Genomic DNA, 12,737 nt, shown 5'->3' on the forward strand with positions numbered 1-12,737 from the left:
TGCGGCCGTACCAGAGTTCTGTACAGCTGCAACATGACCTCCTGACTCCGGAACTCAATCCCTCTACCAATAAAGGCCAACACTCCATAGGCCTTCTTCACAACCCTATCAACCTGGGTGGCAACTTTCAGGGATCTATGTACATGGACACCTAGATCCCTCTGCTCATCCACACTTCCAAGAACTTTACCATTAGCCAAATATTCCGCATTCCTGTTATTCCTTCCAAAGAGAATCACCTCACACTTCTCTACATTAAACTCCATTTCATCGAATTTACAGTGCAGAAGGAGGCCATTCAGCCCATCGAGTCTGCACCAGCTCTTGGAAAGAGCACCCTACCCAAGGTCAACACCGCCACCCTATCCCCATAACCCAGTAACCCCACCCAACACTAAGGGCAATTTTGGACACTAAGGGCAATTTATCATGGCCAATCCACCTAACCCGCACATCTTTGGACTGTGGGAGGAAACCGGAGCACCCGGAGGAAACCCACGCACACACGGGGAGGATGTGCAGACTCCGCACAGACAGTGACCCGAGCCAGAATCGAACCTGGGACCCTGGAGCTGTGAAGCAATTGTGCTATCCACAAGGCTACTGTGCTGCCCATTTGCCACCTCTCAGCCCAGCTCTGCAGCTTATCTATATCCCTCTGTAACCTGCTACATCCTTCCACACTGTCGACAACACCACCGACTTTAGTATCGTCTGCAAATTTACTCACCCACCCTTCTGTGCCATCCTCTAGGTCATTGATAAAAATGACAAACAGCAACGACCCCAGAACAGATCCTTGTGGTACGCCACTTGTAACTGAACTCCATTCTGAACATTTCCCATCAACCACCACCCTCTGTCTTCTTTCAGCTAGCCAATTTCTGATCCACATCTCTAAATCACCCTCAATCCCCAGCCTCCGTATTTTCTGCAATAGCCTACCGTGGGGAACCTTATCAAACGCTTTGCTGAAATCCATATACACCACATCAACTGCTCTACCCTCGTCTACCTGTTCAGTCACCTTCTCAAAGAACTCAATAAGGTTTGTGAGGCATGACCTACCCTTCACAAAGCCATGCTGACTATCCCTGATCATATTATTCCTATCTAGATGATTATAAATCTTGTCTCTTATAATCCCCTCCAAGACTTTACCCACTACAGACGTGAGGCTCACCGGTCTATAGTTGCCCGGGTTGTCTCTGCTCCCCTTTTTGAACAAAGGGACCACATTTACTATCCTCCAGTCCTCTGGCACTATTCCTGTAGCCAATGATGACATAAAAATCAAAACCAAAGGTCCAGCAATCTCTTCCCTGGCCTCCCAGAGAATCCTTGGATAAATCCCATCAGGCCCCGGGGACTTATCTATTTTCAGCCTGTCCAGAATTGCCAACACCTCTTCCCTACATACCTCAATGCCATCTATTCCAATAGCCTGGGTCTCAGCATTCTCCTCCACAACATTATCTTTTTCCTGAGTGAATACTGACGAAAAATATTCAATTAGTATCTCGCCTATCTTCAGACTCCACACACAACTTCCCATCCCTGTCCTTGACTGGTCCTACTCTTTCCCTAGTCATTCGCTTATTCCTGACATACCTATAGAAAGCTTTTGGGTTTTCCTTGATCCTACCTGCCAAATACTTCTCATGTCCCCTCCTTGCTCGTCTTAGCTCTCTCTTTAGATCCTTCCTCGCTACCTTGTAACTATCCATCGCCCCAACTGAAACTTCACACCTCATCTTCACATAGGCCTCCTTCTTCCTCTTAACAAGAGATTCCACTTCTTTGGTAAACCACGGTTCCCTCGCTCGACGCCTTCCTCCCTGCCTGACCGGTACATACTTATCAAGAACACGCAGTAGCTGATCCTTGAACAAGCTCCACTTATCCTGTGTGCCCAACACTTGCAGCCTACTTCTCCACCTTATCCCCCCCAAGTCACGTCTAATGGCATCATAATTGCCCTTCCCCCAGCTATAACTCTTGCCCTGCGGTGTATACCTATCCCTTTCCATCATTAACGTAAACGTCACCGAATTGTGGTCACTGTCCCCAAAGTGCTCTCCTACCTCCAAATTCAACACCTGGCCTGGTTCATTACCCAAAACCAAATCCAACGTGGCCTCGCCTCTTGTTGGCCTGTCAACATATTGTGTCAGGAAACCCTCCTGCACACACTGTACAAAAAACGACCCATCTAATGAGACCCATCTACAGAGAACTTACATTTATATAGTGCCTTTCACAACCACAGAACATCCCAAAATACAGCTCATTAAATTGTCATAAGTAGGAAATTCAGCAGCCTGTTTGGTCACAGAAGATTTCACAAAAGCACTGAGTAGAGACAAGAGAAAAGCAGGGAGCTGGAAAACTCTGACCAACCTTGATTTTATATGGGTGTTGGAAACATATGTTTCTTCTTCTGGTATCTCCGATTTGACTTGGGGTCACCACATTGCTGGCTGATCCCTCCTCCATCTCCTCCTGTCCGTCACCAATTTTTCTCCCAATCCCGATCTGTTTAAGTCTTTCACCAACACATCCTTCCGTCTGGCCGTGGACCTTTTCACTTTTCTGGCAGTCCCATCTCCAATGCTCACCTCATCACATTTCCTCCCACTCAACAGATATGACCATACCATTTCAATCTCGTCTTGGTTACTTTCTTTGATGCTTCCACAATCCTCACTGACCCCTTGATTTACTGGTTCCTGATATAGGTTGAATATCCTTTATCTGTACGTCTGGAAACATCCAAAAACAACATTCGTCAGAATCGCAATTAAGTTAATATGTATAAAGAAATATATTTTAAAATGTAATATGTTACAGGTGTAGTAAATGTTAACAGGTAAGAAGTGGGGAGTGTGAGAGTTGACAAATGGAGAAACAATTTCATATTTGTAGACTATAACTAGTCCAGGGTTAGGGTACTGTAATATAAGCCTACCATATATAATGATAGATCTGAAAATCAAAACTCCATCAACCCCCAGGGTTTGGATAAAGAATACTCAACCTGTATTGTCCTTTCTCACCACTCCACACAGTTATCTCAGTATCCGGTCATTGTTCCTCTCTCCTTGATGTTGCCCAAGTTACTGCACTATATAATAAGGCTGCTTTAAACTGTCTTGTTGATTCTTCCTTTCAGTTTCAGTGATATTTTTCTATCACATGATGCTCCGCTGTACTTCTCCCAATTACTCCAAACAGAGTTAATCGTTGCTTAATTTCCAGTTCTATTTTTTCACCTTCTGCCACCACTGACCCCATGAAACTAAGTTTCTCCAAGTTTCCACCACAATCTTTACACTTTCACTCTGGTCCTCTTCCCTAGGCTGAAACTGACAGTACATCTTTTTGAGTCTTTGGTCAACCGATCTTCGTATGTCTGAAGCCTGTCTTCCAGTGCTTCAGTTTTCTGGATACTCAGTCATGTTGAAAGCAAGTTCCTTTAATCAAAATCATAACATTGGGACCACCCAGCAGGGCAGAAAGCGGACAGAATCAACATTATCATTTGGCATGTAGTACCTTCATGAGAATATTCTCAAGGTTCTACTCCTGAGATATTTTAAATTCTTTATTCTCTCTACGATTTACACTTCATCTGCTGAATGTTTCCAAATGTTCATTAATTCCTTCAGCTCATCCATATTTACAGTTATTTTCATTTTGTTCCCTTTGATGATCAAACAATTTCTGCTTCAGTGATAAAGCCACCAAAATGTTAACTCTTTCTTGTCACTTGTAGATAAGATGCCAAATGCAGTTTCCTGAGTTATATTCTCAACAAAGACCCAATTACACTGACTAGGTCTGGCCAGTTATGTCTATTTATCATTGCAGCCAAAAAAGCAAAGGGATTTCCCTCGAGATAGCAGGTCAATATAACTTTTTGAAAGGACTTATCCTATGTATTTGGCTTTAGATAAGATAAATGACAGAAATCTCCCAATTTTGTGTCTTAAGATTGGCCCTGCGACCTTTGCTATTTTTAATATACAGAAACGACAAAGAAATTAATCATAAGCAAAACTTCCACAATTGCAGATGATACCAAAACAGACAGTGGAATCATGCAACCAGATCCTTTAGTTAATTAGAACGATAAGTGACAAGTACAATTAACAGACAAATATCAAGGGCGGGATTCTCCGTAAGCCGACGGCAAAATCTGGAAAGGCGATTGGGCGGAGAATCGGTACTGACGCCGAAATCGTAGCCGCCCTGGGTTCATGCCAAATCACAATTCTCCGGTACCTCGACAGCGGCGTCAATACGTTCCACTCAACCTGCAATATAAATGACATTTGAATATCAGTAGTGGGCCTGACCCGGTATTCTCCAGAACCTTCGCGATTCTCTGCCTTTCACTGGGGGAACTTAAGACGCCGATGTTCACTTGTGCTTTTAAAAAGGGTCCTTCCAGACACTGAGTGGAGACCCGTCTGTAATCTCACAGAGCTTCGTGCACAGGTGCATATGGGCTATCACGGAGGCTCTACATGCCCGTTCAGGACAATACATCCATTTCAATGGGAACGGAGTCCACCAGTATGCCCAGGCAGTGGGGTTCGCCGCCACCACCGAGATTCCCCGGGCCCAGTGATAATACTTATCCGGAGACAACAGACCGATGCGGAGACCCGCTACAATGCCGCGACCAGGGGCGTGATCCAGCGGTGCTTTGGCATTCTGAAGATGTGGTTCAGCTGCCTGGACCGCTCTGGAGGTGTCCTTCATTATAGTGCTGGGAGGGTCTCCCACATTGGGGTGGCCTGCTGCATCTTCCAAAACATTGCATAGCAGAAAGCTGACGTGCTGGAGGAAGAGGATGAATGCCAGGCCTCGTCTGACAGGGAGAGATAGCGGGGGAGGGGGAGGATGGGCAGGACATGGGGCCCGGGAAGGTGCACAATGTGTGCGCCAAGGCCAATGAGCACAGGAAGCTCTAATTGCCTCCAGATTCACCGACTAGAGGGACTGACCAGGGGCATCCTACCTACCCTCCCCCTCCCCCCAGCCACCCCTTTCCATGAACCACCTAATTTGGCATGGGTGCAAAGCACAGAAGTAGGGACGGGGGCTAGCACTGACGTCGCGTCTTGCTGCCATCGTGTTGGCTGGGATGGTGGTGGGAGTGCCGTGTATATATGCGGCGGCAGCTTGACAGCCTCTTGGGTGTCAATCCAGAATCCGGCACCGTTTCCCACTGGAATCGATTTGTGTTCCACATGGCGCCAGTGCTGACCCCTTAATGGTCCACATGCGGGTCCAGTTTTGCTGTCGTAAAACTCCACCAATCCTGCCCAAGCGTCAACACCTAGTCTCAGGAACAGAGAATCCAGCTGCAGATATTTGATATGGAAGCAAGAACCAAACAAGGAACTTCATGTTAAATGGGATTATTGGTGCAATGTGTTGATTGTCTTAGTCAAGAGAAAAAAAAACTTGCTGGCTTGATACATAGTTATGGGCATTCTTGTACTGTGACTTTGCACCCCCTAATAAGCAGATGACCTAGGGGTCATCAGGTTCTCCAATTCCCATTTCTGAATTGAACCACCGATGAAGAGACAAGTAACACTTAGACGTTTAATGTTGAAGGAGATGTATAACATTATTATGAATTAAAATTGATTCGGCTGATTGGATTTTGTTTATTGGCCTTGGTACCTAATCCTACATTTCAGGTAACTTTTCAACAAGTACTGGCAAAACAATCTATGGGTTGCCTTATCCATGGCGACAATGCCACATCACTCCTACCTGCGTAGGTCACAGAAGGCCTGTTTCCAAGATTTTTCAGCTCTTTTGTACACTTTCACAAAAAGGGAAAAAGCAATTTGTGTGAGAGGAGGAAATGGGTAATGATCCCCAGCTTAGAGAGTTTTATTTTATGGAGTTTGTTTTATTTACATTCCTGTCGTGACTCCCCAACTGGAAAAGACAGTAGGTGACGTTGAGCTTTTACTTGCACAGTAAAACTGGCAATCATCAACAAAAAGATGATTCTCTTGCCTGTTTGGAGTGAATGGCAGATCTCCCACAAAAGCTCAGGTGATAGCAGGCCATTGCCATGCAACTCTTCAATCAAACTATTGTTCTTGGGCTGAATATCTGTGTTCTAAGTTGTTTGCAACCATTGGTTAATTAGATATGTTTAATTAATTTTAGTAGTAGATTGAAAAAGGCTCACGTCAAATGGCAGCAGCAATCTTGCCTACATTTTCAGTTATTCCAACTCAGCTCACCAATGCTCCTATTACACCAGACATGCAAAAAAAATGAAGCCAAGGTGCAGGAACTTGATGGGTGGGAAGTTAATACGGGAAATCTTGTTAAAGTCTATTAACAATGTCCCAAAGTTTGAGGTAAATTGCAAGATATTTTCCCCTGCAAATGGAATTCTTCCATCAAATGTAACTCCTGAATATTCAAACAGCCCCTCATTTCCACCTTTTAACCCTAAGGAAACCCTCTCTCTACATCTCTTGCCATCTTCTTCCCTGCCTTCAAAAATCTCTGACATCCACCTGTTATGGCTGTCTTTATCCCTTTCTGATACTCGCTCCTCCGTTTCCATTCTTATCCGGAACCCTGCACTGTGTCAGTTTTCTATGTAATAAGAGAGATTGTATAGAAAGTCTTGCCTTTTTATTCTTTAATTACAAATAAATTGAAAGTACTTTTGGAAACAATTTTAACACACCATAGACGTTGCCAAGGCTTGGGATGAAGCCTTCCACATCTGCTAACCAAATGAGAAGTTCACTGCCATGAAGGCCAGGATATTACAGGAATTAAATCTTCCAATTAAGGGTTAACAGTATTGCTTTTCTTTTAAATTTTAAATTATCTTTATTTTCCAATTAAGGGGCAATTTAGCGTGGTCATTCCACCTAGCCTGCACATCTTTGGGTTGTGGGGGTGAGGCCCACGCAGACATGGGGAGAATGTGCAAACTCCACACTGACAGTGACCCAGGGCCAGGAGTGAACCCGGGTCCTCGGCGCCGTGAGCTAGCAGTGCTCACCACTCACTACCGTGCCGCCCTTGGGCTAACAGTATCGCTCACTCCACGTTAGCACAACACTTGGAGCTACATCTTTCTGTTCAACCGCCCATTTCGTGGTTGGCCCCTGTCCATTTTGCAATCAGGATGACACCACATTCTAACTGAGAGTTTTGCTCCTAAATTTTCCATTACATTTTACAATTAATGTTAATATTTAGCCACTCACAAGGGACTGATCTCTTTATGCCTGCTTGCCTGTGCCCAGAGCTCTGATGTGCAGCTGAGTAGCCATCAGTCACAAACATACAGTACCTTCAATGGAAAAGATGATCAGGTGGGTGTGAATAAAACTGGCTGTTGATTCGCTATTGCCTGTTTTGCCCTACTACTGAAGACTGATTACACGTACCCTTCGAAGGTCAAGACCATCTCCTTCCAGTCTGCTATTTATTTTCCAGTTCTTGACTTGCTTATCTCTGTCTCAAAGATAAGCTTCCTCCTTTCCTTTTCTTGAACCAACAAAATTGCTAGAGCAAAGATATAAAGCGTTGAGGCTGTGTCATGCGAGAGAACTTAAGACAATACTTCTTTGAGGAACCATAATATTTTCTCCGACTAAGGTGCACCAATGATACGTGGAGCTGAATATTAGAATAATATCGATCCTGAAAAAAAAGTGGGCTCTGAACATGAGTTACATTGGGCTTCTCCCAATGTAAACCCCACCGCAGAGGTAAATCTTGGCTCAATTGGTGTCCTGGTAATGGAGAATTCCACATAAATGTGTCTCCTCAATCTGCCTTTATCCAGCATCTTAAAGGTTAAGACAGAAATGGCAACTGAGCAGAATTGAGCTTCAAAATCTTTATTTACTAACCAATAGGATTGTCAGAAATTTAAGCGATTGCAATTTTCTTATTAATTTTCCTTCTCTGTTAACATTTGTTTTGATGGGACGCTACTGCTACAATTCTCCCAGAGAACCTGAAGAAATAAACAAAGTATGTAGAGTCTTGTCCTGATGGTCAGTGAAGCCAAAAGTCATACAAATGAAAAGCAAATGAGGGGGAATGGAGGGGGGTGGTTGATGGGGAGGGGGTGGGGGGGGGGGGGGCGGGGGAGTGTAGTAAACTACACATGTAAATAGGAGAGCATTAAGGGCATAGAGATTATAAGTCAGGGTCATTCACTATACACAGGGAAATCAGTGTGGATGAACCAACAGCCCACCCACATAGAGCAGTCAAGCCTAACCGCTGACTCCTGCACGTTCAGGCTACTCTCCACCAATTTGTCTCCAATGTTCTGTTTCATAAATAAACTTTCTCTGCAAATTCATGCCCCTTAAAGGAACATTGACTCCAATTTTCATACTCTTAAAGAGGCTGCAGTCTGCTGCTAGGGAGTGTCTCCAAAAATGCATCGCAGAACATTTCAGATTAACTTTAATTTTTAACTAGCAGGAATAACTAATTTGAAAAGAAATTGTGAGTACCTAAGAGTGGTTACAAGACTGCATAATTCTGAAACTGATGAAGAGAATGCCTCCAAATAATTTGAAGGTTACCCCTCAGCCTTCTTGAGAGAAGAGATTCAGCCTGTCAATACAAAGCAGCATGGTGGCACAGTGGTTAGCACTGTTGCCTCAGCACCAGGCACCCAGGTTCAATTCCGGACATGAGTGACTCACTTGTGGAGTTTGCATGTTCTCCCCATGTCTGCATGAGTTTCCTCTGGGTACTCCGGTTCCTTCCCACAGTCCAAAGATATGCAGGATAGGTGGATTGGACATGCTAAAATTGCCCCTTAGTGTACAAAGATGTGCATGTTAGGTTGGGTTATGGAGATAGAAACATAGAAAATAGGAGCGGGGGCGTCCATTTGGCCTTTCGAGCCTGCTCCGACATTCAATATGATCATCCACTGGCTCAACGTCAACTCAATAGCCTAATCCGCCTCCTCCTCCCACCCCCCCCCCCCCCCCCCCACCCCCCCACCCCCATATCCTTTGATCCCTATCGCCCCAAGTGCTTTATCTAACTGCATCTTGAAAACATACAATGTTTTGGCCTCAACTACTTCCTGTGGTAATGAATTCCACAGGCTCACCACTCTCTGGGTGAAGAAATCTCTTCTCATTGCTGTGCTAAGTGGTCTGCCACGTATCCTCAGATTGTTATTCCTGCTCCTGGACTCGCCCACAATCGGGAACATCCGTCTTGCATTTACGCTGCTTAGTCCTGTTAACATTTTTAAGGTTTCTATGAGATCCCATCTCATTCTTCTGAACTCCAGCGAATACAAATCTTTTTTTATAAACATTTTATTGACGTATTTATGGTTTTATAACAATAACAGAAGAAACAGTGTAAATACAAATATAAACATAGTGCAAAAGCCATCTTCCTCCATCTCAGGTCCCACCTTTTTTAACACCCTACTCTAAACTAAACCCCCCACGCCCCCCTTTTTCTGCTGACAGTTAATTTTCCCCAAAGAAGTCGACGAATGGCTGCCACCTCCAGACGAACCCTAACATTTCAATCTCTCCTCTTATGTCCGTCCTGCCATCCCAGGAATCAGTCTGGTATACCTTTGCTGCATTCCCTGTAGAGCAAGAAAATCCTTCCTCCAGTAAGAGACCAAAACTGCACACAGTGTTTCAGGTGTGGTGTCACCAAGGCCCTGTATAATTGCCGCAAGGCATCCCCGCTCCTGTACACGAATCCTCTCACTATGAAGGCTGACATATTTTCAGTGACTGGTGTATGATGACACCAAAGTCTTGTACATTCCCCTGAACTAATTTATGGCCATTCAGATAATAATCTGCTTTCCCGTTTTTGCTACCAAAGTGGATAACCTCGTGTTTATCCAAATTATACTGCATCGGTCATTCATTTGCCCCCTTTCACTTAATTTGTCCAAATCACACTGACGGATCTCTGCATCCTCCTCACAACTTACCCCTCCTCACAGCTGCCCCACCCAACTTTGTGTCATCTGCAAACTTGGACATATTGCATTTTGTTTCCTCATCTAAATCAGTCCCAGCACTGCTCCCTTCAGTATCCCACTAGTCATTGCCTGCCATTTGTAAAAAGACCTCTTTGTAGGGGTAACATGGTGGCGCAGTGGTTAGCACTGCTGCCTCATGGGGTTGAGGACTTGGGTTTGATCCCAGCCCCAGGTCACTCCCCATGTGGAGTTTGCACATTCTCCCCGTGTCTGCGTGGGTCTCATGAACAACCCAAAGATGTACAGGCCAGGTGGATTGGCCACCCTAAAATTGCCCCTTAATTGGAAAAAACAATTTGGGTACTTTAAATTTAAATAAAATCCAACTCTTTGTTTCCTGTCTGCCAACCAGTTTTCTATCTGTTTCAATACACTACCCCTAATCCCATGCATTATAATATTACATGCTAATCTCTTATGTAGGACTTTGTGAAAAGCCTTCTGAAAGTCCAAATAAACCACATCCACTGACCCCCCCTCATCAACTTTACTAGTTACATCCTCGAAAAATTCCAATAGATTTGTCAAGCATGATTTCCCCTTCATAAATCCATATTGACTCTGTCCGATCCTGCCACTGTTCTAAGTGTTCTGCCATAATATCTTTGATAGTGGATTCTAGAATTTTCCCCACTACTTAGATCAAGCTTACTGGGCTATCATAGATCGTAGAACAGTGCAGAAGGAGGCCATTCAGCCCTTCAGGTCTGCACAGGCCCTTGGAAAGAGCACCCTGCTTAAACCCACGCCTCCACCTTATCCCCGTAACCCAGCAACCACACCTAACCTTTTGGACACTAAGGGGCAATTTAGCATGGCCAATCCACCTAACCTGCACATCTTTGTGACTGTGGCAGGAAACTGGAGCACCCGGAAGAAACCCACACAGATATGGGGAGAAAGTGCAAACTTCACATAGTCACCTAGGCTGAAAGTGGACCCGAGACCTTTGAACTGGGCGGCAGCAGTGCTAACCATTGTGCACCTTGAAGGCCCTATAATTTCCTGTTTTCTCTCTACCTCCCTTTTTAAATAGTGGAGTTACATTAGCTACCCTCCAATCTGTAGGAACTGTTCTGGAATCTATCGAATCTTGGAAAATGCATCCACTATTTCTAGAGCCACTTCTTTAAGTACTTTGGGGTGTAGATTATCAGGCCCTGGGGATTTTTCAGCCTTCAATCCCATCAATTTCACCAACACCATTTGTCTATTAATATTGATCTCCTTCAGTTCCTCCTTTTCACTAAGCCCTGTGTTTCCCAGCATTTCTGATATCTTATTTGTGTTCTCATTTGTGAAGACTGAATCAAAGTATGTATTTAGTTGATCAGCTATTTCCTTGTGTGTCCCCCCTTAGAAATGTCCCTGTTTCTGACTGTAAGGGACCTACATTTGTCTTCACCAATCTTTACTCTTGGCTAGAAACTTTTCCAGTCAGTTTAAATGGTCCCTGCAAGCTTACTCTCGTACTCTATTTTCTCCTTCTGAATCAATCTCTTAGTCCTCCTTTGCTGGATGGAGCAGGGGTGTGGGCCTCCTTTGCTGATAGAGCGGGGGAGTGTGTCTTGGTAAGGTGTTCTTTCAGAGGGTAGGTACACACTCAATGGGCCGAATGGCCCCCTTTTGCACAGTAGGGATTCTATGGTTTTGAAAGTTGAGACTATACTACATATATATGTCGGTAATTACTTAACCTATACAGACCCTATAGTTGTAAACCATCCAAGATTGGCCTGGAGTCTTCAGAAACTGAAGAACAATCTCCAGGACACTGCTATATGCAATCCTGGAGAAAGATAATTAAGACATTAAAAAAGATTATGTTTAATTTTCTCTCAACAGTTCTCTTTGTTTGATAGAAAAATATTGAACTAGGAAAGGAGAGGGAACAGCGCACACTCTGGCGACTGGATGTGGGATTATTGGCGGATGAGGGAGTCTGCAGAAGGGTGTGGGGATGTATCGAAAGGTACCTGGAGGCCAATGATGATGGGGAGGTCCGAGTGGGGGTAGTATGGGAAGCGCTGAAGGCGGTGGTCAGAGGAGAGTTGATCTCCATCAGGGCCCACAAGGGGAAAATAGAGGCCAAAGAGAGGGAAAGATTACTGGGGGAGATCTTGAGTGTGGAGGCCCCGGACGAAGGACTATATAGGGAGAGGCGAAGACTCCAGATGGAGTTTGACCTGCTGACCACAGCGAAGGCAGAGGCACAGTGGAGGAAGGCACAGGGGATGAGATATGAATATGGGGAAAAGGCGAGTCGCCTGTTGGCCCACCAGCTTCGTAGGAGGACAGCGGCGAGGGAAATAGGGGGAGTTAGGGATGAAACGGGAACTACGGTGCGGAGAGCAGGGAAGGTAAATGAGGTGTTTAAGACCTTTTATGAGAGGTTATATAGGTCCCAACTCCCGGAGGGAAAAGAGGGGATGCAGCAGTTTCTGGACCAACTAAGGTTCCCGAGGGTGGAGGAGCAGGAGGTGGCAGGCCTGCGGGCGCCAATTGGGGTGGACGAGGTGACCAAAGGGCTGGGGAACATGCAGGCAGGGAAGGCCCCGGGACCTGACGGGTTCCGGTGGAATTTTACAGGAAATACGTGGACTTGTTGGCCCCGCTGCTGGTAAGAACCTTTAACGAGGCCAGAGAAGGGGGGACTCTACCCCCGACAATGTCGGAG

At 45.1% G+C, this 12,737-nt stretch overlaps 1 long non-coding RNA gene across 3 annotated transcripts in view; it reads right to left on the reverse strand.

Annotated features, from left to right (window-relative positions):
- LOC140426232 (uncharacterized) overlaps window positions 1-12,737 on the reverse strand; it is a 69,938-nt gene that overhangs the window by 15,351 nt on the left and 41,850 nt on the right. The window contains exons 2-5 of one of the 3 annotated variants that reach the window (XR_011948164.1): window positions 7,920-8,026; window positions 7,452-7,569; window positions 3,038-4,316; window positions 2,401-2,762 (exon numbers count right to left, since the gene is read on the reverse strand). This is a non-coding gene — a long non-coding RNA (uncharacterized lncRNA). Of the gene's footprint in view, window positions 1-2,400; window positions 4,317-7,451; window positions 7,570-7,919; window positions 8,027-12,737 lie in introns of all 3 variants that reach the window. The other 2 variants (XR_011948163.1, XR_011948165.1) reach the window with 2 other exon arrangements.

This window comes from Scyliorhinus torazame, chromosome 7 (assembly GCF_047496885.1).
Source record: "Scyliorhinus torazame isolate Kashiwa2021f chromosome 7, sScyTor2.1, whole genome shotgun sequence".
Lineage (NCBI taxonomy): Eukaryota > Metazoa > Chordata > Chondrichthyes > Carcharhiniformes > Scyliorhinidae > Scyliorhinus > Scyliorhinus torazame.